Consider the following 27541-nt stretch of genomic DNA (forward strand, 5'->3'; position numbering starts at 1 on the left):
TTTGAGGGACCTTCATACTATTCTCCACAGTGGCTGTACTAATTTATATTCCCACCAATAGCATACCAGGGTTCTCCTTTCTCCACATCCTCACCAGCATTCAATAGTGCCTGTCTTTTGAATTAAAGTAATTTTAACTGGAGTGAGATGAAATCTCATTGTAGTTATTATTTGCATTTCTCTGACGATTAGTGATGTCAAACATTTTTGCATATACCTGTTGGCCATTTGTGTATCTTCTTTTAAAAAATGTCTATTCAGGCTGGGCGGGGTGGTTCACACCTGTAATCCCAGCACTTTGGGAGGCTGAGGTGGGCAGATCACGAGATCAAGAGATTGAGACCATCCTGGCCAACATGGTGAAACCCCATCTCTACTAAAACTACAAAAATTATCTGGGTGTGGTGGTGCATGCCTATAGTGCCATCTACTCAGGAGGCTGAGGCAGGAGAATCACTTGAACCCAGGAGGCGGAGGTTGCAGTGAGCCAAGAATGTGCCACTGCACTCCAACCTGGTGACAGAATGAAATTCTGTCTCAAAAAAAAAAAAAAAAAAGTCTATTCAGATCTTTTGCCCATTTAAAAATAAGATCATTTAATTTTTTCCTATTGAGTTATTTGAGCTCCTTATATATACTGGTTATTAATCCTTTGTCAGATAGTTCTCAAATATTTTCTCCCATTTTGTGGATTGTCTCTTCACTTTGTTGATTGTTTCCTTTTCTGTGCACCAGCCATGAAAAAGAATTAAATGCTGTCATTTGTAACAACATGGATGGAACTGGAAGACATTATGTTAAATGAAATAAACCAGGCATAGAAAGACAAACATCACATTTTCACTAATATGCAAGAGCTAAAAAAAAAAATAAACTCATGGATATAAGAAGTAGAATGATGGTTACCAGAGGCTGGAAAGGTAGTGGGGAGTGAGAAACAAAGAGAATATGGTTAATGGGTACAAAAATACAGTTAGCTAGAAGGAACAAGATCTAGTGTTCGATAGCACAATAGGGTAACTATAGATAACAATATTTTATATTTCAAAATAAATAAAAGAGTGAAATTGGAATGTTTCTAAAACAAAGAAATGATAAATGCTTGAGGCAATGGATACCCCAATTATATCACATGAGCCCTATAAATATGTACAACCATTATGTATCCATAATTTTTTTAAAAACAACAACTTTATGAAAAGAAGAAAAACAAAGTAGCATAAAGTTCTGAATTAAGTGAAGTTTTAGGAAGTAATAGTCCTCTACAACTTCTATAAGTAGGATAAGCACATAGTGAATTTCCTGAGAGAGTTCCTCATACTGACAACGCATGAGATAGAAAAGTGTGCACAGAGGAATTGACCTGATTCCTCATTCTTCTTCAAACACTTTAAAATTTGTGAAACCTACCACTGGATGAACTGAAAGAAATCCTAGCCTAGCTCTAACAGCCAGGGGACCAAGGCTTGCCCTTTAAGAATTAATTCCTAGGCTTACAAAAGACTCAGTGCCAAAATTAAAGAATGATGAAGAGATAGACAAGTGTTCAAGTAGCTTCCAAATAGCCCCTGTTTGTTTTCTCTTCGCACGGTATATGATCCAGTCTTATTCACTCTAGAGAAATCTACTTTCCTAGCTCTCAGTTGCTGCACTTGATTTCTCAGACCATGAGGTTCCTTCTTACAACTTAATGTCGCTGAAGACTGGTATTTCTGTAACAGACGCTTTTTGACCCATGTCCCAGAATCTTTCTTATGTTTGTATGATCCCTCAAGAAGAGTTCTGACTTGTTTTAAGGTGTGCTGTTGTTTATTCAGTTAAAAAGGGGAAACCAAAAATGTGGCTAAGGTTATGCAGAGCCCCACTTTACTAATGAATTATGTGTGATGAACGTTAACATCAAAGTATTGATTTAAGCAATGACCACTATCTCTCCTCGGACTCATTTGCATGTGTGTTGGAAAAAAATGACCAATATATGAAAAAATCCAAATGTGAAAATGGCTCTTTAATTTGCAACTGTGACCTGTTTGCAGAGACACTTGGTTCTTTACACTTCCTCCCAGAGACACTGTTGTCTTCAAGCCATTGTTCAAACTGGGCTCTTTTATACCCTTAAAATTTTGCCAGCCCTGTCCAACAGCTGCTAGTATTTTCCAGCCATGCCTAGCAATGTAGGCCTCTCTTGCTGTTGTGATACAGGGTGTTTTTTAAAAAGCTCCCTTTGCCTTCTCAGTTTATGTTTACTTCAGTTCTCCATTAAGTAGGGGTTTGAGTGTTGCCTATGTCCATTAAGTAGGACTGGGTTAACATGAGCATTTCACCAATGCAGGCAGATTGACTATATTTCAAGGCCTTCATTTTAATTCACTTACATAAGTTCAGGTTGTCTATTGCTGCAAAACAAACCACTCCACACTTAGTGGTATAAATCAGCAACAATCATGTAATATTATTAGTATTATTATTGCTAATTCCTCTCTCACGTTTCTGTGGTTGGCTGGGCTCAGATAGGCAGTCTTGCTCAGAGTTTCTCATTCACCTGCATGCAGGTGGTTTCTGGGGGCTGGATTCATCTCAAAGGTTCCCTCACTCACGTGTCTGGTGATTGATATAGTTGCCTGGAACTCCAGCTGGAACTGTGGCTAACTGTAACTTGTATATGTGGCCTCTCCATGCAACATAGGATCCCTCATTGCATGGCAGTTAGGTTCCAAAAGCAAGCATCCCAGAGAGAGAGAAAACCAGATGAAAGCTCTATCACCTTTTATGATCTAGCCTTAGAAGTAATATGGCATCATTTCTGTTGTATTTTGTTGATCCATACAGTCATAGAAGTCCGCCTAGCTTCAAAGGAAGGAGACAGACTCCATTTCTTGATAAGGGTGTGTCAAGGCGCATTGTAAGAAGATAATGTACAAATGGGAAATACTGTTATGGCCATCATTGCAAAATGCAGTTTGCCACAATATATAACTTTTTAAAATTACACAAATAATATATATTCATTGTAGAAAATTTAAAAGTACATATAGGTAATAGTTACTTTTCAACTTTAAACAGAGATTTCAACCTACTAAGAAAGGCAGAAGCACAATTAGCTTTCGCTGCTTCATACCTATACAGAAACCATATTTTCTAATCTCAGTGTTAAGATTCATTGGCGTTTGTGATGCTTCCAGATACAAAAACAGAATTTGAGAAATAGTTTGACATGTTAAGAAATTTGGACATTTTGAAAGTTAATGAAAGGTCAACAAGACAAAATGTATAAAGCCAGAACTGTCTCCAAAAATTCACTTTGTTCTTATCCTACTTCCAGGGTGCTGTAGAGGACTATTCCTTTCTAAAGCTTCGCTTAATTCAGAGCTTTATTCCACTTCGCCTTTCTTACCGTTGATATATTTACTTTCCTTGTTCATTTATAAGAACATTTTCAGAGTTGCTTTTGTACCTTTTCAAAGTGTTCCACATGTATTACCCCTGTTTGATCCTCTGCAATCCTATCAATCATTTGTAATGCCAAATAGAACAATTAAATAACAACTCTATGTTGTCTTTTAAAATATGCATTTGCACAGCAGAGCCTGAGAAAATAGAATATGGCAAATCAATGTCATGGCAAACTACAAGGCCATTAAAATGGTATCTAAGAGTATGTATTATAAGAGAAAAGGCACCTAATATATTAATTAAAGAAAATATGATACCAATCTGTATGTATATGTTAATATAATGGAATGCCTCTTGTTTCAATTACATACATGTATAGAAAAAATGGCAAGAGGATAGTAAGGTTATAGGTGATTTCATTTGCTCCTTTATGCTATCCTGTATTTTCCACATTTTCCATTGTGAATGTATATTAGAATTTTAACTCAAAAATAAAAGTTTATACATTTTAAAGCCAAGTTCAGATGAAAATAGAAAGAGAAACTCTCAACTGTGTACAGTATCCCATGATGAGGCTTGTATACATTCTTAATTTTCCTAATTTTCTTTATATTTGATGTACATCTAACCATTTAACCAATCACAAAGAACAAAAGATCAGATCATCCATTTCACACCTTATTAGGGATACATTTCAATTGACATGCTTATACCACTTAGATAGACATCATTGAGATATAATGATGCTCACACACTTTTGAGTTCACAGAGTTTTCCGGTTAATCAGAGACATCATTGGCAGCATATTCTAGTTCCCTTGTTGTTTTCTAACAACAAATATGTGGTAGGACTCAGAAATACTTGCTTGATTGTACATTAAAATATTACTATATAAAATTCACTGTGTAAGGCAGGGCTATGATCAAGTCCTTGTTTACCCCAGGTGAAATGAAGATTAGGTTGAGATTGAATCCATCTCCTCTAGTGGATCCATCTTCTCTGACAGATCCAATGGTCATTGCTTATTTTACAACTTACAAATCATGTCTAGTTAGTCAGAATCAGAGACAAGTTTCAAACTCAAGTCTGGCTGGTTCCACTCCACCATTTCAGCAATATTGTGTAATAATTTCCAATGAATCAGTCTAATTATGAGTTCTGATATGCTGCTTTTCTTAGGTTAATCTTCATTTGTGCTGGGGAGAGGAGGAAATTTTATATTTTGCCCTATAGGGCAAGCAGCAAGGATCATGTTACATGATGTTATTTTAAGCCTCATTGATATTCCAAAAGTTATGGGACTTTTGGAAAATATACATAGAATCTCTTCAATTTATTTAGGGGACTTTGGACACCTAAAAGAACATATGCCTCAAAAATCCTCACTTCTACTCCCAAGTAATTGTTTTTATACTTTTATATCCTACACAAATATCTACTTCCTAAATCATAATGGTAGAAATGCATTACCATTCCAAACCACTAAGTTTTAAATGTAAACTTCATTCTGTAATTGCTATATATTTGTAAATGTAAAAGAGTAGATTGCATTTCTTTTTGAGAAGTCTTAAACTGTGAAATTAATATTCCTATTTCATATGACTCACTTGGTGAGAGCAGCAATGTCACCTGCCAATATGAATAGAAAAATGGATCAAATATAAGAATGGAGAAGATGAAAGCAACATTTTGGACTTTATCAATAAAAAAGCTTACAATTAGAATTTACCTAAAAATAAATGTTGGAAGGATGGTTAGATGTTGTGAATGCATGGTTGATTGAGACAGCAGAGTGTGGGATGGGTACATAAATTATAGTGATGAATCAGCTATTTGGAGTATGATTCAAAGTGTGGCACATCTATTGCCATGTCTAGGTAAAAAAGCAGCCCTTGTATTTCACTCTTGTCTTAAATAGGACTTATTTAATATGTCCATCAGTATATTACATAGGAAAAAATTATATATTTTAATCAAATAGACACAAATAATTATACACTGAAAAAAATCCTCAACAAAATACTAACCAACCAAATCCATCAGCACATCAAAAAGATAGTATGTCAAGATAAAGTGAGTATCATACCAGGAATGCAAGGATGGTTCAACATACGCAAATCAATAAATGTGATACATGAGATAAATAGAATTAAAAACAAATACCATATGGTCATCTCAATATATGCATTAAAAGCATTTGATAAAATTCAGCATCCTTTCATGATAAAGACCCTCCTAGAAGAAATATAACTCAACATAATAAAGGCCATATACAAGAAACTCACAGCCAACATCATACTGAATAGGGAAAATTTGAAAGCATTCCTTCTAAGAACTGGAAAAAGACACTATGCCCACTTTCACCACTCTTATTCAACATAGCACTGGAAATCCTAGCCAGAGCAATCAGTCAAGAGAAAGAAAGAAAAGGCATCCAAATTGGAAAAGATGAAGTCAAATTATCCCTGTTTACTGATTAAGTGAACTTATATCTAGAAAACCTAAAGATGTCACCAAAAAACTCTTAGATTTGATAAATATATTCAGTAAACTTTCAGGATACAACATAAAATTACAAAAGTCAGCAGCATTTCATGCAAATTAGAACCACAATGAGATACCACCTTACCTCAGTCAGAATGGCCTTTCTTTAAGAAGTCAAAAAACAACAGATGTTGGTGCAGATATGATGAAAAGAGAAAGCTTATATACTGTTGGTGGGAATACAAATTAGTACATCCTCTATGGAAAACAGTATGGGGATTTCTCAAAAAACTAAAAGTAGATCTACCATTAAATCCAGCAATCCCACTACCAGGTATCTACCCAAAAGAAAATAAATCATTATATAAAAAAGACAGCTGCATTTTTATGTTTATCAAAGCATAATTCATAATTGCAAAATTCTGGAATCAACCTAAATGCCCATCAATTGACGAGTGGTTAAAGAAAATGTGGTGTACACACACACACACACACACACACACCCCATGGAATACTACTCAGCCATAAAAAGGAACAAAATAATGTATTTCATAGCAGCATGGATGGAACTGAAGGCCACTATCTTAAGTGAAGGAACTCAGGAATGGAAAACCAAATACTGCATGGTCTCTCTTATAAGTGGGAGCTAAGCTATGGGTATGCAAGTGTATATAGTGTAGTATAATGGATATTGGAGACTGAGAAGGTGAAAGATTGGGAGGGAAGTGAGGGATAAAAAAAACTACTTATTGGGTGCAATGTACACTATTTGGATGACAAGCACACGAAAAGCACAGGCTTTACCACTATGCAATTCATCCACATAACCAAAAATGACTCATACTCCTAAATTATTGAAATTAAAAAACTGCAATGTTCAAAAAATCCCCCAAATCACTAGCATGTCTATATAGAAATAACCATCTAGCTGAGAATTAAATAAAGAAGCCAATCCCATTTACAATAGCTACCCCCAAAAATACCTAGGGATAATATATTTAATCAAGGAGGGGAAGATCTCTACAAGGACAACTACAAAGCACTGATAAGAGAAATTGTGGATGACATTAGCAAATGGAAAAGAGCATCTGATGCGTTCGGATCAGAAGTATTAACATCATTTAAATGATCATACTGCAATCTACAAAGCAGTCTGCAGACTCAATGCAATTCCTATCAAAATACCAATGTTATCTTTCACATAATTAGAATTAGAAAAAATAATCCTGAAATTCATATGAAGCACAAAAAGCTCAAATAGCCAAAGTAATTCTAAGCTGAAAGAACAAAGCTGGAGACATCAGAATACCTGACTCCAATGTATACTACAATCCTAATTAGTAACCAAAACACCATGATGCTTTTAGAAAAATAGATACATAGATCAATGGAACAAAATAGAGAACCCCAAAATAAAAGCACATATTTACAGGCAGCTGATCTTTGGCAAACTCAACAAGAGCATACACTGAAGAAAGGACATGGTGCTGGGAAAATTGGGTTGCCATATGCAAAAGAATGAAAGTAGACTCCTGTCTCTCACCATATGCAAAAATCAACTCAAGATGGGCTAAATACTTAAATATAAACTTAAAACTATAAAAATACTAAAAGAAAACCTAGGAAAAACTTTTCTAAACATTGGTCTAGGCAAAGAATTCATAACTAAGATCTCAAGAGCACAGGCAACAAAAACAAAAAATAGACAAATGGGACTTAATTAAACTAAAAGGCATCTGTAAAGGAAAAAAATCAACAGAGTGAACAGACAACCTGCAAATTGGAGAAAATAGCACTAGATATCTGACAGGGGACTAATATGCAGAATTTACAAGGAACTCAAACAACTAAGCAACAACAAAAATAAAACAAATAACCCCATTAAAATGGGCAAATAATATGAATATTTTTCAAAAGAAAACATACAAATAAACGGCCAAGAAGAATATAAAAAATGATCACTATCAAAGAAATGCAAATTAAAACCATAATGAGATATCATCTTACACCTGTCAGTATGACTGTTAGTATTATTAATTTGTGACATTCAGTCAACAGATTGATAGAATTCACAGAGAGAGAACCTCTTGAATTTTTTCTACTTATCTGGCAACTTTTCAATCTCTTTTACAAGTGCTTCCTTCTTTTCCCTCTCCTTTAGGTTTTCCAGTTCCCAGGAATTCACACTTAATCATCTTCTCCTTTCACTAGGAATAATCTTCGGGGATGGTCTTACCTTCACCCATGACTTCCATCAATACTGTTGGTTCCCTTGTCTGTTTCACAAGCCCAGATATTTCTCCTGTGTTTCAGACCCATAAATCAATCCAACAGCCTCTAGACATCTCACTGAGACTCATCTAAAACTGTGTCACCATGTCCCAGACAAACTTGTTATAACTTTGGCCTCAGACCTTCCTTTGTTCCCTGACCTGATTATAGGGGAAAAATCCTCTAAACTCTTTCCACTTCCAGTCTTGCCAACTTTCAAGCATTTAATTCACCTTTTTGAGGGAAAGGTTATTTCTTTTTTTAAAATTCTTCAGTGAATCCCTATCACCTGCAAAATAGGTATTCTAATCCTGCCTAGGTATCCAGTCTTCTCTTGTTTCTTACTTACTTCAACCCATTAATGAACTACTTGCAGTTACTTGAACACAGGCTTTGTTGACTCTTAAGATTACAGGAAACAGATACTTATTCTAATCATCTAAGGTAGTCAGAAGTTGTAAAAACTGTATAAAATAATTTAGAAAAAAAAAAGAATCTCACACAAAACCAGAAGTAGCTGCCATTCAGTACCTAAGCCATCAAACTCTTTGGTAAGATTCTATGGGCTTTGCAGGAGTATTCCACCACTATCCTTTTACTCCCTGATTCCCTTTCTATACCTTGTATTTATCTGTCCACTATCAATTGTCAGATACTTTCCAAGATACCTGCCCATTATTTCTGCTCAGATGCCAAAGGTAGAGCCTATGATTGACATAGTTAATGTTCACTGCTCTTTTAGGCATAGTTTTTGGCCATAAATCTCATATATTACCAGCCAGTCCATCATAACTGATGGCCCCTGTGCCAAATGCCAATTTCCAGTCCATTAAGTGGCTACTCTTTGCCAAGATGCCTTCTCTCAGCATGGAGGTTTAAATAGAGTGACTACCCACAAAAAGAGATAATGGGATGGTCAGGAACCATAACTAGCATGTATATTAGGTAAGCTATTCACAGATTGTAAACAGAGGTAGGAAAAATATCATTTTTATTTCTTTATAACTGAACTGAATTGCTATATGGAACCCCTATCCTACAAATAGCAAAAGTTAGGTTTCCTTTATTTAAGGCAAGTCACTCAGTTCAGAATTTTCACAGTCAAATGAGAGTTCTTCCTTTCCTTATTTTCCACACATCTTAAATTGGGTTACCCTAAAAGCAGCACCTAAGATGAGGAGTTGGGTTTTGGTAATTTATTTGCAATATAATCTTTGGAAACAGGATTGAGAGAAAAAAAACAGACACGGAAGAAGAAAAAGACAGTAAAGAGTTTGTTACTACTGAGTGGTAGCCAAGTGGGGCTCTACCCAACTAGGGCCTCTTGAGAACTGGACAGAGTGCAATTCATAATTATTTCTGAAAAACAGAATGTTGGAGCAGTTGTCCTTGAACTTCTACTTCTTATCAGTTGAGAATTTCTCCTGGAGGCATTAACTGCCCCTTATTTCTGGACTATCCTGTAGGCAAGCTGAGCAAGGTCTCATAACTTCAGAAAAGTCCTAAGATAGTAAAGTATAAAATTTGAGCACTTGCTTAGGATAGTTTGTTGATAGGATGCACAAGAACTGTCCAGCATAGCTGCAGCTAATATTTGAGAGTGGTTAAAAGGATGTGGTATGGACACCAGAATTTTCTACTACACTCCAGTAGAATATACTATATGGACAGGAAAGTAGCATCTGGTATTCAGGTGTCATAATCTATCTACATTGGCATCTACTGAGATATTTAAGCCTCCACTTATCTACCATTTTTATCTCTGAGCTCTGTTAGTCAATCCTAATTTATCCACATTTCCCTCTGGCCCCCAATTATAAAGTACATGCAGGGCAATCTGTGCCCTCCTTCCCATGATCACAGGACCCCACAAGTCATCTACTTTCTCTCATCTCAGCTCCTTCTGCACTCCTTTCACAGGGAGGCTCTAACTGGAAGCTAGAGGACCCATCCTTAAAAGTGAGGGCTTGTGGACCCATTCCAAGAGACACACTTCAAATTCTAACACCAATATTTGCACCTCCTCACCCTCCTCTCCTTCATGCTAGCCTGTGAGAACGCTACCTAATTTAAGAAGGTGGGAAAACCTGACCTGATTGATATCATGTGTTTGTATGTCTTTTATTTATGCCATAAAATTTGTGTCCTGAATTCTTTAGGTATCTGACTCTTGACACTATTCTTACAACTCAATTTTTTTTCTCTAAAGTTTTCCAAGAGTTTGGGCTGTTTGGAGCCTGAAAAGCTGAGCCTTGAGTCCTTTATTTACTTCTTTGTATTTCTTTTGAAACAACTGTCCCCTGAGAGCAATAAGTATAGAATATTCTCTCATTTTGGGTTTCCAGAAACAGACCATGAGACAAGGGTTTGTATGAAAGTGATTTATTAGGACATGTTTCCGACCAAAACAAATAGAGAAGTAAGGAAGTAGAATAGGGAAGGAAAGTCAAAGAAAGATGTAATATCAAACTAAGTCCTGCAGAATATAACTTTGGCTCTCTCCCAGGATATAACCCTGTACACAATGGAGGTCACTCTGTAGAGATTTTTCCCTGAACAGTCAAGGGAGTTTGAATACTTATCCTCTCATTTCATCAGTAATTGGTTAACAGCTGCCCAAGGGGAGGGTGGAGAAGAAAAGAAGGGGAGTGGGAATTGTGGCACAAATTCCAAGGCACATCTGCAAATTCCATTCTAATAGCATCTGTTAGAAATACCCTGCTACGATTGGAATGCATCTCTCAAAATTCACACATTTAAAAACTTAACCCCTAGTGTAACAGTTTTAGGAGGTGTGGCCTAATGAGAGGTGACTGAAGCATGAGGGTTCTGCTGTCACTAATGGGTTAATGTAGTTATTACAGCAATAAGTCAGTTATTGTTAAAGTGCGTTATTATAAAAATGAGCCCAGTCCCTTGTGCTTTATCTTTCACGTGTACTCACTTGTCCTTCTACCTTTGCAATGAAATAATGAAGCCCAAAGTCCCTCCCAGATGCTAATGCCTGTTCTTGTACTTCCCAGCATCCAGAACTATAAGAAATAAACTTATTTTTAACAAACTATCCAGTTTGTGGTATCCTGTTATAGCAACACAAAATGGACTAAGACAGATAATTGGTACTAAGGAGTAAGTGTATTGTTATGATAAATACCTGAAAATGTAGAAGAGGCTTTGAAATTGGGTAATAGATAGATGCTGGAAGAATTTGGAGGAGCAGGCTACAAAAAGCCTGTATGTCATAAAAGAAACATTAAGGGCAATTCTGATGAGGGCTCAGAAGAAGATTCCAGGAAGAGGCTAAATCTAAATCCTCTTACAGATTATTTAAGTGATTGTGACCAGAATGCTGGTAGAAATATGGACAGTAAAGGCCATTCTGATGAGATCTTAGATGTAAATGAGAAACAAGGTATTGGAAACTGGATGAAAAGCCATCTTTGTTATACAGTTACAAAGAATTTGGCTGCATTGTGTCCATGCCCTAGGGATTTATGGAAGCCAGAATGTGAGAGCAATGAAATTGAATATTGAGCTTAAGACATATCTAACTAGCAAAGCATTAAAGCTGCTGCATGTCTGCTTTTGGCTGCTTTTATATTTACATGCAAGAGGAAGTGTATAATTTTAGACATAATTTATAATTAAATTATTATTTAAAGACATAATTTATAATTTATGAAGAACAAAGGAGCTCTAGAAAACAAGGAACAAAAATGGTACTAGAATGTCCTTACCTAGCAATAATTACCTTGTATGTAAATAGATTAAATTCTCCAATTAAAAGACATAAAGTGACTGAATGGATTTAAAAAAAAAAAGACTCAACTATGTGTCACCTACAAGAGACTGACTTCACACCTAAGAGTATACATAGATTGAAAATAAAGTGAGAGAGGAAGGTATTCCATTCAAATGAAAACCAAAAGATTTGGGGTAGCTATAGTTATACCATACAAATAGACTTTAAGTCAAAAACTATAAAGAGACAATAAGTCATTATATAATGATAAAGAAGTCAATTCAGCAAGAGGATATAATGATTTTAAATATACATACACTCAACATTGAAGTACCAAAATATATAAAGCAAATATTAATAGATCTACATAGAGAGATAAATCATAATATAGTAATAGTAGGAAACTTCAAAATCCACTTCCAGCAATGGACAGATCATTCAGAGAGAAAATCAACACAAAAATATTGAATTTAAATTGCTCTCTATACCAAAGGGACCTAACAGTCATTTACAAAACATTTCCTCCAAAACTCTAAAATACACATTTTTCTCCGATATGGTTTGGTTCTGTGTACCCACCCAAATCTCATGTTGAATTGTAATTCCCAATGTTTGGAGAGGATCTGGTGGGAGGGGGTTGGATCATGGGCGTAGACTTTCCTCATGCTGTTCTCATGATAATGAGTTAGTTCTCATGAAATCTGATGGTTTAAAGAGTGTGTAGCACTTCCCCCCTCATTCTCTCTTTCTCCTGCTACCACTAGAAGAAGGCGCTTTCTTCCCCTTCATCTTCCTTAATGATTTTAAGCTTCCTGAGGCCTCTCAATCATGCTTCCTGTTAAGCCTGCAGAACTGTGAGTCAATTAAACCTCTTTTCTTCATAAATTACCTAGTCTCAGGTAGTTCTTTATAGGGTTGTCAGGATGGATTTAATACAGAAAATTGGTACCAGTAAGTGGGGCATTGTTAAAAAGGCAGCTGAAAATGTGAAAGCAACTTTGGACCTGGGTAATGGGCAGATGTTGGAACAGTTTGGAGGGCTCAGAAGAAGACAGGAAGATGTGAGAATGTTTGTGACTTCATAGAGACTTGTCAAATGGTTATGACAAAAATGCTGATAGTGATATGAGCAATGAAGTCCAGGCTGAGGTGGTCTCAGATGGAGATGAGGAACTTATTGGGGACTAGAACAAAGGTCACTCTTGCTATGCTTTAGCAAAGAAACTGGGAACATTGTACCCCTGCTCTAGGGATCTGTGGAACTTTGAACTTAAGAGATGATTTAGGGTCTCTGGCATAAGAAATTTCTAAGCAGCAAAGCACTGAAGATGTGGCCTGGCTACTCCTAAAAGCCTATGCTCATTTGCAAAAAGAAAGAGATGGCCTGAAATTGGAACTTACATTTAAAAGGGAAGCAGAGCATTAAAGTTGGAAAATTTGCAACCTGACCAAGTGGTGGAAAACAAAAACCCATTTTTCTGGAGAGACATTCAAGCTGGCTCTGGAAATTTGCATAAAAGGAGCCAAATGTTCATAGCCAAATAATGGGGAAAATGTCTCCAAGGCATTTCAGAGAACTTCACCACAGTTCCTCCCATCACAGGCTCAGAGACCTAGGAGGGAAAAATGGTTTTCTGGGCCAGTCCCAGGGTCCAGTTGCTCTGTGCAACCTCAGAACATGGTACCCCATGTCTCAGCTGCTCCAACTCCAGCCATAGCTAAAAGGAGCCAATGTACTACTCATCCCATGGCTTCAGAGGATGCAAACCCCAAGCCTTGGCAACTTCCATCTGATGTTGGGCCTTTGGGTACACAGAAGGCAAGAGTTGAGGTTTCAGATCCTCCACCTAGATTTCAAAGGATGTATGTAAATACCTGAATGTCCGGGCAGAAGTCTGATGCATGGGCAGGGCCCTCAGAGAGAACCTCCACTAGGGCAGTTCAGAAGGAAAAAGTGGAGTTGAAGCCCCAACACAGAGTCCCCACTAGGGCACTGCCTAGTGGATCTGTGAGAAGAGGACCACTGTCTTCCAGACCCCAGAATGGTAGATATAATGACACTTTGCACAGTGCTCCTGGAAATGCCACAGATACTAAATTGCAGCCTGGGAAAGCAGCCAAAGTGATTGTACCCTTCAGAGCCACAGAAGCAGAGCTGCTCAAACACTTGGGAGACCACTCCTTGCATCAGCAAGCCAGGGATGTGAGACATGAGTCAAAGGAGATTATTTTGGAGCTTTAAGATTTAATGACTGCCCTTCTGGGTTTCAGACTTGCATGTGGCCTTTACCCCCTTTGTTTTGTCCAATTTCTCTCATTTGGAATGGGAGCATTTACCCAATGCCTGTACCCCCATTATAACTTGGAAGTAACTAACTTGTTTTTTTATTTCACAGGTTCATAGGCAGAAGGGACTTGCCTTGTCTCAGATGATACTTTGGACTTGGACTTTTGGGTTAAAGATGGAGTGAGTTAAGACTTTGGGAGACTATTGAGGGGACAAAATTGTGTTTTGTAATGTGAGAAGGACATGAGATTTGGGAGGGACCAGGGGCAGAATGATATGGTTTGGCTCCCTGTCCCCATTCAAATCTCATGCTGTAATTCCCACTCTGGGGGGAGGAACCTGGTGGGAGTTGATTGGATCATGGGTATGCTTTTCCCCATGCTGCTCTTGTGACAGCAAGTGAGTTCTGACTAGTTCTGATGGTTTATAAGGTGTGTGGAACTTCCCTCCTCACTCTCTCTCTCTCCTGCAATAGAGCAATAGAAGAAGGTGCTTGCTTCCCCTTCATCTTCCACCATGACTGTAAATTTCCTGAGTCCTCCCTGTCATGATTCCTGTTAAGCCTGTGGAACTGTGAGTCATTAAGCCTCTTTTCCTCAAAATGAATGAAAGATGTAAATGTAAGAGTTGAAACAATAAAACTACCAAAAGAAAGCATAAAGGACACACTTTATGATAGTGGTCTGGGCAAGTATTTTTTGGAAAAGGCCTCAAAGCCACAGACAATAAAAGCATAAATAGACAAATAGGATTACATCAAATTAAAAAGCTTCTGCTTGGCAAAGTAAACGATCAATAGAATAAAGAAACCAACTATAGAATGGGAGAAAATATTTGTAAACTGTGCATCTGACAACGGGTCCTGTATATGCACAATATATAAGGAGCTCAAATAACCCAAAACAAAAAAAGAAAACAAATAATTTGATTTAAAAATGGGCAAAATATCTGAACAGGCATTTCTCAAAAGAAGTACATATGGCGAAAATGTAGATAAATTGCTCAGCATCACTAATCATCATGGAAATGCAGATCAAAGCCACAAAGTGAGATATTACTTCACCCCAATTAGAATGGCTATTTTCAAAGACAAAAACCACAAATTCTGGAAGCGATATAGACAAAGGGAAACACTTATACATTTTTGATGGGTTTATAAATTATTACAGCTGTTATGGAAAACAGAATGGAGGTTCCTGAAAAAAATTAAAACTAGAACTAACATATGATCCAGCAATTCTACTATTTAGTATATATCGAATGGAAATAAAATCAGTGTCAGTATATTTGAACTCCCATGGTTGCTGCAGCACTATTCATAATACCCAAGGTATGCAACCAACCTAAGTGTCCAACAATGAATAATTGGAAAGAAAATGTATTATATATGTGCGATGAAATATTCTTCTGCAAAAAAAGATGAAATCTTGTCATTTGCAAAAACATGGATGAACTGGAGGACATAATGTTATGTGAAATAAGCCAGACACAGAAAGATAAATACCACATGATATCACTCACATGTAGAATCGAAAGAAGCTTATCTCATAGAAGCAGAGAGTAGAATAGTGGTTACCATAGACTGGGGAATGTGTGTCAGGGGGAAGTGATGGGCGAGATAGGAAGATATTGGTCAACAGGTACAAAGTTACAGTTAGGAGGAGTAAGTTCTGATGTAGTGTTGCATAGTACAGTGACTATGGTTACCAATATTTTATTGTGTATTTCAAAATAGCTACAAAGGAGAATCTTAAATTCTGCTCACCACAAAGAAATGAAAATGTACAAACTGATGAACATGATAGATACCCAGAACTGGTATTATGCAATGTATACGTATATCAAAAGGACATCAATAAGATAATTTGAGAAACCTGAATGAGTATGGAATATAAGATAATACTATTGTATCTATAATAAACACTCCAAATTGGATAATTATATTGTGTTTATGTAAAAAAATATCTATTCTTGGGAGACACGTGCTCCAATATTTAGGTGTGAGGACACATAATGTCTATAGTGTCTTTGCAAATGACTCATGAAAAATAATAATTATGAATATAGATTAATTTAGTCTTATAAGTTTTCTGTATATTTGAAATTTTTAACACAAACAATTTAAAATAATAAGAATAAATAGTTCTTGCTTCGGCAGCACATATACTAAAATTGGAAGGATACACAGAAGATTACCATGGCCCCTGCACAAGGATGACACTCAAATTCATAAAGCATTCCATATTTTTAAACACCTCTATGCAAATAAACTAGAAAATCTAGAAGAGATGGATAAATTCATGCACACATACACCCTCCCAAGACTAAACCAGGAAAAAGTTTAATCCATGAATAGACCAAAAACAAGTTCTGAAATTAAGGCAGTAATTAATAGCCTACCCACCAAGAAAAAGCCCATGAACAGATGGATTTACAGCCAAATTATATCAGAGGTAAAAAGAGGAGCTGGTACCATTCTTTCTAAAACTATTCCAAACAATTGAAAAAGCGGGAATCCTCCCTAACTCATTTTATGAGGCCAGCGTCATCCTGATATCAAAATCTGGCAGAGATACAACAATAAAATAAAATTTGGGGCCAATATCCCTGATGAACATTGACGTAAAAATCCTCAATAAAATACTGGCAAACTGAATTCAGCAGCAAATCAAAAAGCTTACCCACCACAATCAAGTTGGCTTCATCCTTGAATTCAACGCTGGCTCAACAAATGCAAATAAATAAATGTAATCCAACACATAAACAGAACCAATGACAAAAACCACATGATTATCCCAATAGGTACAGAAGAGGCCTTTGATAAAATTTAACATCCCTTCATGTTAAAGACTCTCAATAAACTAGGTATTAATGGAACATATCTCAAAATAATAAAGGCTTTTTATGACAAACCCTTAGCCAATATCATAATGAATGGGCAAAGCTGGAAGCATTCCCCTTGAAAACCAGCACAAGACAAGGATGCCTTCTCTCAACAATCCTATTCAACACAGTATTGGAAGTTCTGGCCAGAGCAATCAGGCAAGGAAAAGAAATAAAGTGTATTCAAATAGGAAGACAGGAAGTCAAATCACCTTTGTTTGCAGATGACATAATCCTACATCTAGAAGACCTCATCAGCTCAGCCCCAAAACTCCTTAACCTGATGAGCAAATTCAGTGAAGTCTCAGGATACAAAATCAAAGTGAAAAAATCACTAGCATTCCTACATATCAACAACAGGCAAGCAGAGAGCCAAATCATGAATATACTCACATTCACAAATGATACAAAGAGAATAAAATGCTGTACCTAGGAATACAAATTACAAGGGATGTGAAGACCTCCTCAAGGGGAACTACAAACCACTGCTCAAGGAAATAAGGGAGGACAAAAACGAATGGAAAAACATTCCATCCCCATAAATAAAAAGAATCAGTGTCATGAAAATGGCCAGGCTGCCCAAAGTAATTTATAGATTCAATGCTATTCCCATCAAACTACCATTGACATTCTTCAGAGAATTAGAAAAAACTACTTTAAATTTTGTATGAAACCAAAAAAGAGCCCATATAGCCAAGACAATCCTAAGCAAAAAGAACAAAACTGGAGGCATCATGTTATCTGACTTCAAATTACACTACAAGGCTACAGTAACCAAAACAACTTGGTACTGGTAGCAAAACAGACATATAGACCAATGGAACAGAACAGAGACCTCATAAATAAAACCATACATTTACAACCATGTTATCTTTGACAAACCTGACAAAAACAAGTAATAGAGAAAGGATTCTTTACTCAATAAATGGTGCTAGGAAAACTGGCTAGTCATATGCAGAAAACAAATAGGACGCCTTCCTTACATCTTATACAAAAATTACCTCAAGATGGATTAAAGACTTAAATGTAAAACCCAAAACCATAAAAACCCTAGAAGAAAACCTAGGCAATACCATTCAGAATTTAGGCATGGGCAAAGACTGCACAACAAAAACACCAAAAGCAATTGCAGCAAAAGCCAAAATTTACAAATGGGATCTAATTAAACTAAAGAGATTCTGCACAACAAAAGAAACTATAATCAGAGTGAATAGTCAACTTACAGAATGAGATAAAAATTTTGCAATCTATCCATCTGACAAAGGTCTAATATCCAGAATCTACAATAAATTTAAACAAATTTACAAGAAAAAAAATCAACCCCATCAAAAAGTAGGCAAAAGATATGAACAGACACTTCTTAAAAGAAGACATTTATATGGCCAACAAACATATGAAAAAAAGCTCAACATCAGTGATCATTAGAGAAATGCAAATCAAAACCAAAATGAGATATCAGCTTACACCAGTCAGAATGGTGATTACTAAAATATCAAGAAACAATAGATGCTGGTGAGGCTGTGAAGAAATAGGAACACTTTTACACTATTGGTGAGAATGTAAATTAGTTCAACCATTGTGTAAGACAATGTGGTGATTACTCAAGGATCTAGAACCAGAAATACCATTTGACCCAGCAATCCCATTACTGGGTATATAACCAAAGGAATATAAATCATTCTACTATAAAGACACGTGCACATGTGTGTTTACTGCAGAACTATTCACAAGAGTGAAGAAATGGAACTAATCCAAATGCCCATCAATGATAGACTGGATAAAGAAAATGTGGTACATATATGCCATAGAATACTATGCAGCAATAAAAAGGAATGAGATCATGTCCTTTCCCAGGACATGGATGAAGCTGGAAGCCATCATTCTCAGCAAACTAACACAGGAACAGAAAACCAAACATTGTATGCTCTCACTCATAAATGGGAGTTGCACAATGAGAACACATGGACACACAGAGAGGAACAACACACAATAGGGCTTGTCAGGGGTGGGGGCAAGGAGACAAAGAGCATTAGGACAAATAACTAATGCATGTGAGGCTTAAAACCTAGATGACGGGTTGATAGGTGTAACAAACCACCATGGCACACATATGCTGATGTAACAAACCTACATTTTCTACACTTGTATCCCAGAACTTAAATTAAAACTTTAAAAAAGAATAAATAAAAGGACTATCTAGAGAAATCTAGAGAAACGCTTGCACAAGTGCATCAGGAGACATATATAAGAATGTACATGTTTACAGCAGCAAATGTGCTTTCATATGCTAAAAAAGTTACAATAAACTAAATGTTCTTGAGTAGTAAAATACATTATATCGTACATATAAAATGGAATACTACAGAGCAGTGAAAATGAATCAGCTAGAGTTACATATCGCAACATGAATAAATCTCCAAAATATAATAATGAGAGAATGAAGCAAGTTGTAAAAAGCATTTTATAGTATGATTTCATTTATTTAAAGTTCAGAAATAAGCAAAACTAGACAAAATTATCAATCAACACTCTAAAAAATTGAGGGTAAAGGAATCATCAATGTAATACAATAATCTATCATCTGAAAAAAATTGGTAACTTCATTTGAATTGAATATTTTGTCCTTTACCATCCATGTTCTATTATAGGACTGTGCTCAGAAAGCTTTAGATATTATGGTGTCATCATCACTGGTGTTAGCTCAGCCAAGATTTTTATTGTTATTATTATTATTAGTTTTATATTTATAGTCATTCTAATGAGTGTCATAATTTATGACTCTGGTGACAACTAGAAGAGCTACAAACTATTGTGTTGATATCTTTGCCTTCTATTCTGAATAAATAATCAATCTCAGTAGTAGAAATAGCACATACAGTTTTTTATTAGCAATTGGTTCCTATGATCTTTAATTATGCATTCATCTTCTCCATTTAGTATTACTGCCTTTTCTTCTAGCATTATCAGTTTACAGGGTCAAATATCTGCCATTCACTGTCAAAACAGCATCTACCCACAAGAAAGGATAAAAATAGCAGCCCTCCCACAGCCACAGCTAATCAAGGTTTAATGATGACCAAGGCATACAGCCATTAATAAGCACGTGGAGTCAGGCTTTGAGCTTGGGGATAAAGACAAACTGAGTCTTGAAGTTAAGAAACCCAAAATCATATCACATGTACAACACTTTAAAGAATACGGCTATTAAGCTCTTCCTCTGTGGTGGGAATAAGGAAGACACATTTGATAACTAACTTAAAATATCTAAAGAGTTGTCACATGGAAGCTGGATTTGACTTGTTCTTATGATCCCAAGGGATAGAACTTGAATCAATGGGTCAAAGCTTCAGAAAGATAAATTTGGTCAATTTAAGGAAGAGACACCCAGAAATACAATAACCAGTCACACAGAAAAGTGAACTGCATATTTCAAGAAGCATTCTAAAAGATTTTAGGCAAAAAGTAGGATGAGGTCAGAGAATAAAATGATTGAATAATTAGGGTTCTGAGAGTCTGGGTTCTAGGCATGGAAGAGGATGCTGAGCTAGTAGTCAAGAGGCCTGGGTTATTGCCCTTGTTCATCCACTAACTAGATAGATGACCACCATTTTGAGACTTTTCTAATACAAGTATTAGGATAAATTGATAGATAGTGTTGTCACTGCCTTGATAGAAATAACAGCTCCATATCAGGTTAATTTCACACTGATGTCAACCTTACGACAGCAAATCTGTTTCACTGGAGACAACCTGATTTACTAACACTAGGAATATGATGTAGACCAACAAGGTTTGGAGCATTTATTCTCTAGGGAAACGTCAGTGGAAGTATAATGTGCACATCACCACCATGGAGTTAAAAAAAAAAGGTTTATTGGGAACAGTGCCACAATAAACATACGTGTGCATGCATCTTTATAATAGAATGATTTATAATCCTTTGGGTATGTACCCAGTAATGGGATTGCTAGGTCAAATAGTATAATGATAGACTGAATAAAGAAAATGTGGCAAATATACACCATGGAATACTAAGCAGCCACAAAAAAGGGATGATTTCATGTCCTTTGCAGGGAAATGGATGAAACTGGAAACCATCATTCTAAGCAAACCAACACAAAAACAGAAAACAAAACATCGCATGTTCTCACTCATAAGTGGGTGCTGAACAATGAGAACACATGGACACAGGGAGGGGAACATCACACACTGGGGCCAGGGGGTGGGGGGCTAGGGGAGGAATAGCAGAGGGTGGGGGATTGGGGAGGGATAGCATTAGGAGAAATACCTAATGTAGGTAACAGGGCAATGGATGCAGCAAATCACTGCCATGGCACGTGTATACCTCTGTAACAAACCTGCACGATCTATGCATGTACCCCAGAACTTAAAGTATAATAAATAAAAAAACAGGTTTAATCAGAGGGAAAGATTCCAGAGAAACTAGGCTTGATGGTCAAGAAAACCAATTTGCCTTTGAGAGAAATTATTCCTCCAAGAGTAGCTTTACCCTTGGCTTCTATGAAATATTTGTATATCACCTGGAAATAAGCACCACAACATTTTCTTTTTTATTAGTTTATTATGTTACTGAATAATATATAATGAACAAAATCAGTTGGTCAAATATTGTTCACATTCTGAGTCTATGTAAAGGTATGCAGGAATAGCTTATACAGTCCTTGAAATCCCCTGAACCAAGAAAGTCAGCTGTGTTTATTTTATTATTATACATTTTACAGAGGAGATAAATCTCTTTTTCTATATTTCAGGGCAATGGAAAGATGCCTCATTTCATTTCATACTGTTTCTATCCCTGTTAGGAATATAGTCACTGTTATCTACTTTTCAATTGTACAGCAATTTTTAGCAATTTCTGATGGGGAAATGTATCAGTCAAGGTCCCTGCAGGAAACAGGTGATTCCACTCAGGTGATTCAATTAGGAGATTTTTTAAATAAAGGCCTACTTAGAGATGTGTGGCTAGGGTTAAGGCTAAACAAAGAAGGATAAGGCCATTATGACCCAAAGATGAGTCATAGCTGGAAGCCATTACCAATCCTACGTTTGAAAGGGAACATGGAGGAAATAGTGTTTTAGGAACCTGTGAGAGTTGGAACTATGGAGGAAAGGATACTCAGCAAAAGCTGTAGCAATGGAGAGGCTCAACCACAGCCAAAACCAGAACCAACTCAGCCAGGGTGAAACAGAGAAAAGATATCTCTACCTTTCTCTTTTTGTGTCCTACAGTCTCATGCTGGTGACTCCCTTTAGCTGAGTCAACAATGTAAACTCAGAAATTTAGTTTGGAATAGTTTGTCCAATGACTATCTCCTAACTTCCATTTCAGATTCTTTTCCATAATATAATACTTTCAAAGGGATATAGTCTAGCAAAGTTTGTGAATGACTATCAAACCTATAAATAATGGAATCCACATGTCACTTGGAGAGAAAAAAGATGCATAGGGCTACATTTATTGTAATTTAATCATCATTCAAAAATTAATTGAGCCACTACTGTATAGTGCTGAAGGCAGAAATGGTATCAAAATTCATGGATCTTCTACAATATAAAAATGCCTAGAGACATGCTCAGTTAAAAAGAAAGAAGATATAGACACTACATGTAGATATGGAAGTTTGCCCATATAGACATCTGTCTGTAGTATGCATGTATGGGTGTATATGTGTATGTGCGCCTATAGTGAGTATGTGCATATCCGTGCTGATATTCTCCATATCCCCTCTCCATGACCCTCCCCAAATCCACTCTCCACTCTTCTCCAACTGCTTTGTGCCCTAAATGACCGAACTATATGAATTACATCAATGGGTTTTCTCATCCTTTGGCTTCCTGTTGGGTTCAGGCAATGAGTGGAAAGCCAGAAGAAAATCAGAAGGCAGCAAATGAGAAAGCCAGTGGAAAGCCAGAAGAAAATCAGAAGGCAGCAAATGAGAAAGCCAGTGGAAAGCCAGAAGAAAATCAGAAGGCAGCAAATGAGAAAGATCAGAGTATGTATTTCTCTGAGTCTCCTTGCAAAGTCACTATGACTCATCATATCCTCAACTAAAAATCACAGTTTCTATCAAGCAATCTGTCTTTCTCTGCAGGTGCCAGTTGCTGCTCTCTCTCCTTGTTCCTTCAGTAACGACCGCACCTTGCTTTGATTACTTCACCAACTCTGTGGTTTCTCTGTACCCTGCCCATATCTTGTAAATTATACCTTTATTAAACTCTTCTCAGGTTATCCAATTTGAGAGTGTCATCTGCTTCCAGCAGGAACCCTGATGGATACATTATGCCCCAACAACTCACAAGGATTAATAGGGTTTCTCCAGTCTTACTGCAACAGCCCAGGCTTTAGAAAAGTATATTTCCTTGGTAATAATCTAGGTCTATTAGACTGCAAGGTCTTCAAGAGCAGAGATCATACCATACACACAGTTGTAACACCTGCAGGCCTAAATAGCTCCTGCCCAGAGTTGACGATCAACAATTATTCTGAGGAATTGAATTGACCTAAAACAAAACATAGCTATTCCCAGTCTATGATCTTGAATGGATAATATAAACATTATCTTTAATCATGACATAAAAAATCATGTGATCCTAAAGAATTTATTGATGTTAACTGACTGAACATAATACCCATTTTAATGTCTTCTTCATGTAGAAATAAATAGTGGTTAAAAGTACTGTCTGGGCACGGTGGCTCACACCTGTAATCCCAGCTCTTTGGGAGGCTGAGGTGGGCAGATCACTTGAGGTCAGGAGTTCGAGACCAGCCTGGTGAACATGGTGAAGCCCTATCTCTACTAAAAATACAAAAATTAGCAGGGCGTGGTGGCAGGCACCTGTAATCCCAGGTACTCGGGAAGCTGAGGCAGGAGAATTGCTTGAGCCTAGGGGGGTGGAGTTTGCAGTGAGCTGAGATTGTGCCACCACACTCCGCCCTGGGCGACAGAGCAAGACTCCATCTCAAAAGAAAAAAAAGTATTATACAGCTGGCTGTGTAATTACATTAATCAAAGAGTTCCTCTTCTGTTGGTTTCTTTGCTGTTGCCATAGCAGCAGCTACATGTTTACAAGTAGAGAGCACACATAGAACCCATTCATAATTACACATGTAGCACTACATTTCAGAGAACACAATAAATATGGAGGTCATGAGTGCATGGAAAACAAATATAATGAAAAAGATTTTCTCTCCAGCTTTTCTATCTTTTGATTATTCCTAACCCCTTTCTTAGTATGTTCTGATTCCCTATTACCCCTTTTCATTCACTTCAACAAAAAGGTCTCTGCAGCCACCCACCAAATTACAAACATCTGCTCCTGAAATGACCGAGAACTGTTCTTTAAAAAAAGTCAGTAGGAAATTAAGTCCTGTCATAACAAAAATACAATTGAATGAAAGCATCTGCTGATACATTTCTAAGAAAACTGACACCACCTTCAGTCTTTTCTCATTTTATGGCAGAGTGTCAAAGTCTTTCTTTCTAAGTACTGTTTGTATTACTACGGGTTCTTATTTGTGATTAAATACCTTGCCTAGCTGTGCAATATAGGTTATAGATCTTGCCATTCTCAAGGATATTGCCAAGATTAGCTAATTATTGCCCATTTTAAAAATAAACAAATCAGAATGCATATATCAAGGGTAAAACAAATTTTCCAAAGACTTTCATTACATCAAGACTAAATAATAATTTCTCTCTCTCTTTCTATTTTTCTGATAGTATTTAAGGAAAGTAATATAGTCTTTAGAGAAATAAGAGATGGTCTTTACTTAATTCTAATTAAGTCTTTCTAAAGGAGATGGATGCCAATCCAATCTATCTGAAAATTCTTTCTTTATTTTAAATAGTCTCGCAGTTTAATAACATATTTTGGCATTACTTTTGTCCAGTACAAAATTAATCTTATATTGGCAATAAATTGTCGCTGTACAATAACACATTTGTTTCTGCTTTCTTTGGCGTTGATCTCATCAATGTTGATCATTTGCTTATTTATCATTTCCATTAGCATTTGCTGACTGCTTATCATGCAGTCGACACTCTCCTAAACTGAAAGAATATACAAACAATGATCCTAACCCTTCAAAAGCTTATGTCTAGAAAATAAGACAGGCATGCAGTAAACTGGCAGGACAGCTGGGGGATGCATAGTCTATGAGAGTGTAACAGAAACCACTTATTTCTGCTTCCTGTGCTTGTTCATCCTCCAGCAGCCTAGAGAAGCAAGAGAACAAATGTGTAAGGCTTCTAAGCTTGAAACTGACCCACTGTCACTCCCACTGCATCCTATTGGCCAAAGCAAGTCACAAGGCCAACCGAGATTTAATGGGAAAGGATACAGGCTCCATCTCTTAATGGAAGGAGCAGCAAAGTAATGGTGCAAAAGCTGTGAATGCAAGGAGAGACAAAAGATTGGAGACATGTTTGCATAGTACCAAATGCACAGTAAGACAACAGATCTAACCTAGAGGGAATCAGAAAAGGCAAAATACAGTCTTTAAAGATTAGTAAGATTTTTCTATAATAATATGCATTAAAAGGCAAATCAATAGTTAGATTGGCAGTATAAAATAAGAAATCCAAAAGACATAATTGAGTGATAGCCTTGAGTCAGTTGTTCTCTTGTTACATTTCTCACTTAGCTAAACCTCTGAAAAGTAAAGTAAGACATTTTTTTCCTTAACTTTAGTTAAATATAAACTCTTTAACTCTTTTTTCTTTTTAAAAATTTTTCCATAAGTTATTGGGGTGGTATTTGGTTACACGAGTAAGTTCTTTAGTGGTGATCTTTAGTTGTGATCTGCCTGCCTCAGCCTCCCAAAGTGCTGGGGTTACAGGCATGAGCCACTGTGCCTGGCCTATCCGCAGTTTCTTAATTCACTCATTGATTAATGGGCATTTGGGCTGGTTCCACAATTTTACAATTGTGAATTGTGCTGCTATAAACATGTGATCTGTGAGGTTTTGGTGCACCTATCACCCAGGCAGTATACACTGCACCATGTTTGTATTCTTTTATCCCTTGCCCCCTTCTGCTCTTCCCCTCAAGTCCCCAAAGTCCATTGCATTATTCTTAGGCCTTTGCATCCTCATACCTTAGCTCCCACATATCAGTGTGAACAAACGATGTTTGGTTTTCCATTCCTGAGTTGCTTCACTTAGAATAATAGTCTCCATTCTCATCCAGGTCACTGCAAATGCTGTTTCATTCATTCCTTTTTATGGCTGAGTAGTATTCCATTGTATATATATATGCCACAGTTTCTTTTTGTTGTTGTTGTTGTTTTTGTTTTTGAGATGGAATCTCCCTCTGTCACCCAGGCTGGAGTGCCATGGGGTGATCTCAGCTCACTGCAATCTCCGCCTCCTGGATTTAGGTGATTCTCTGGCCTCAGCCTCCTGAGTAGCTAGGATTATAGGCACGACTACTATGCCCAGCTAATTTTTGTATTTTTAGTGGAGACAGGGTTTCACTATGTTCATCAGGCTGGTCTCGAACCCCTGACTTTGTGATCTGCCTGCCTCAGCCTCCCAAAGTGCTGGGGTTACAGGCATGAGCCACTGTGCCTGGCCTATCCGCAGTTTCTTAATTCACTCATTGATTAATGGGCATTTGGGCTGGTTCCACAATTTTACAATTGTGAATTGTGCTGCTATAAACATGAGTGTGCAAGTATCTTTTTCAAGTAACGACTACTTTTTCTTTGCTGGATCAAAAGGTAGTTCTACTTTTAGTACTTTAAGGAATCTCCATGCTGTTTTCCATGGTGGCTGTGCTACTTTACATTCCCACCAGCAGTGTAGAAGAGTTCCCTGATCACCACATCCACCCCAACCTCTAGTATTTTTTGATTTTTTGATTATGGTCATTCTTGCAGGAGTAAGGTGGTATCACATTGTGGTTTTGATTTGCATTTCCCTGATCATTAGTGATGTTGAGCATTTTTCATATGGAGGTAGTCTGGCAGTACTCCCCATGAGTCTGTGGTGGTGGTAGCCATGGGGAGAGGCTCCTCTGCCTAGAGAAAGGGGAAGGAGGAGTGAGAAGGACATTATTTTGTGGTTTGAGTACAAGCATAGCCATAGTAGAACAGATTTATATGGTTGCTTACTCCAGGCTCTGGCTCCCTGAAGGCATCTCTGGACAAACCCATGTCAGGGGGAACTCACTGCCCTAAAGGACAGGAAACAAGCCTAACTGGCTTTGACACCTGCTGATTGTAGAGCTCTTGGGCTTTGAGCAAACATAGGCAATAGTCAGCTGGTGGTTACAGCAGGCCAGGGCCAAGATCCAGTGCTATATCAGTTCTGAACCAAGGATGGTCCCAGTGGTGGTGGCCACAAAGGTGCTTGTGTCACCCCTTCCCAAGCTCCAGGTGGCTCAGTGAAGAGATACTCTATTTGGAAGAATGCAATTAAAAAAAGAACAAGTCTGTGCCTGGTAATCCAGAGAATTCT

At 37.1% G+C, this 27541-nt stretch overlaps 1 non-coding gene across 1 annotated transcript; it reads left to right on the forward strand.

The window, feature by feature from the left end:
* Positions 1-16319: 16319 nt before the first annotated feature.
* On the forward strand, positions 16320-16426 carry LOC116556840. Its single transcript, XR_004271189.1, has one exon. It is a non-coding gene; the product is annotated as a U6 spliceosomal RNA (small nuclear RNA).
* Positions 16427-27541: the final 11115 nt, after the last annotated feature.

This window comes from Sapajus apella, unplaced genomic scaffold (genome assembly GCF_009761245.1).
Source record: "Sapajus apella isolate SASKATOON/1434 unplaced genomic scaffold, GSC_monkey_1.0 scaffold17, whole genome shotgun sequence".
Lineage (NCBI taxonomy): Eukaryota > Metazoa > Chordata > Mammalia > Primates > Cebidae > Sapajus > Sapajus apella.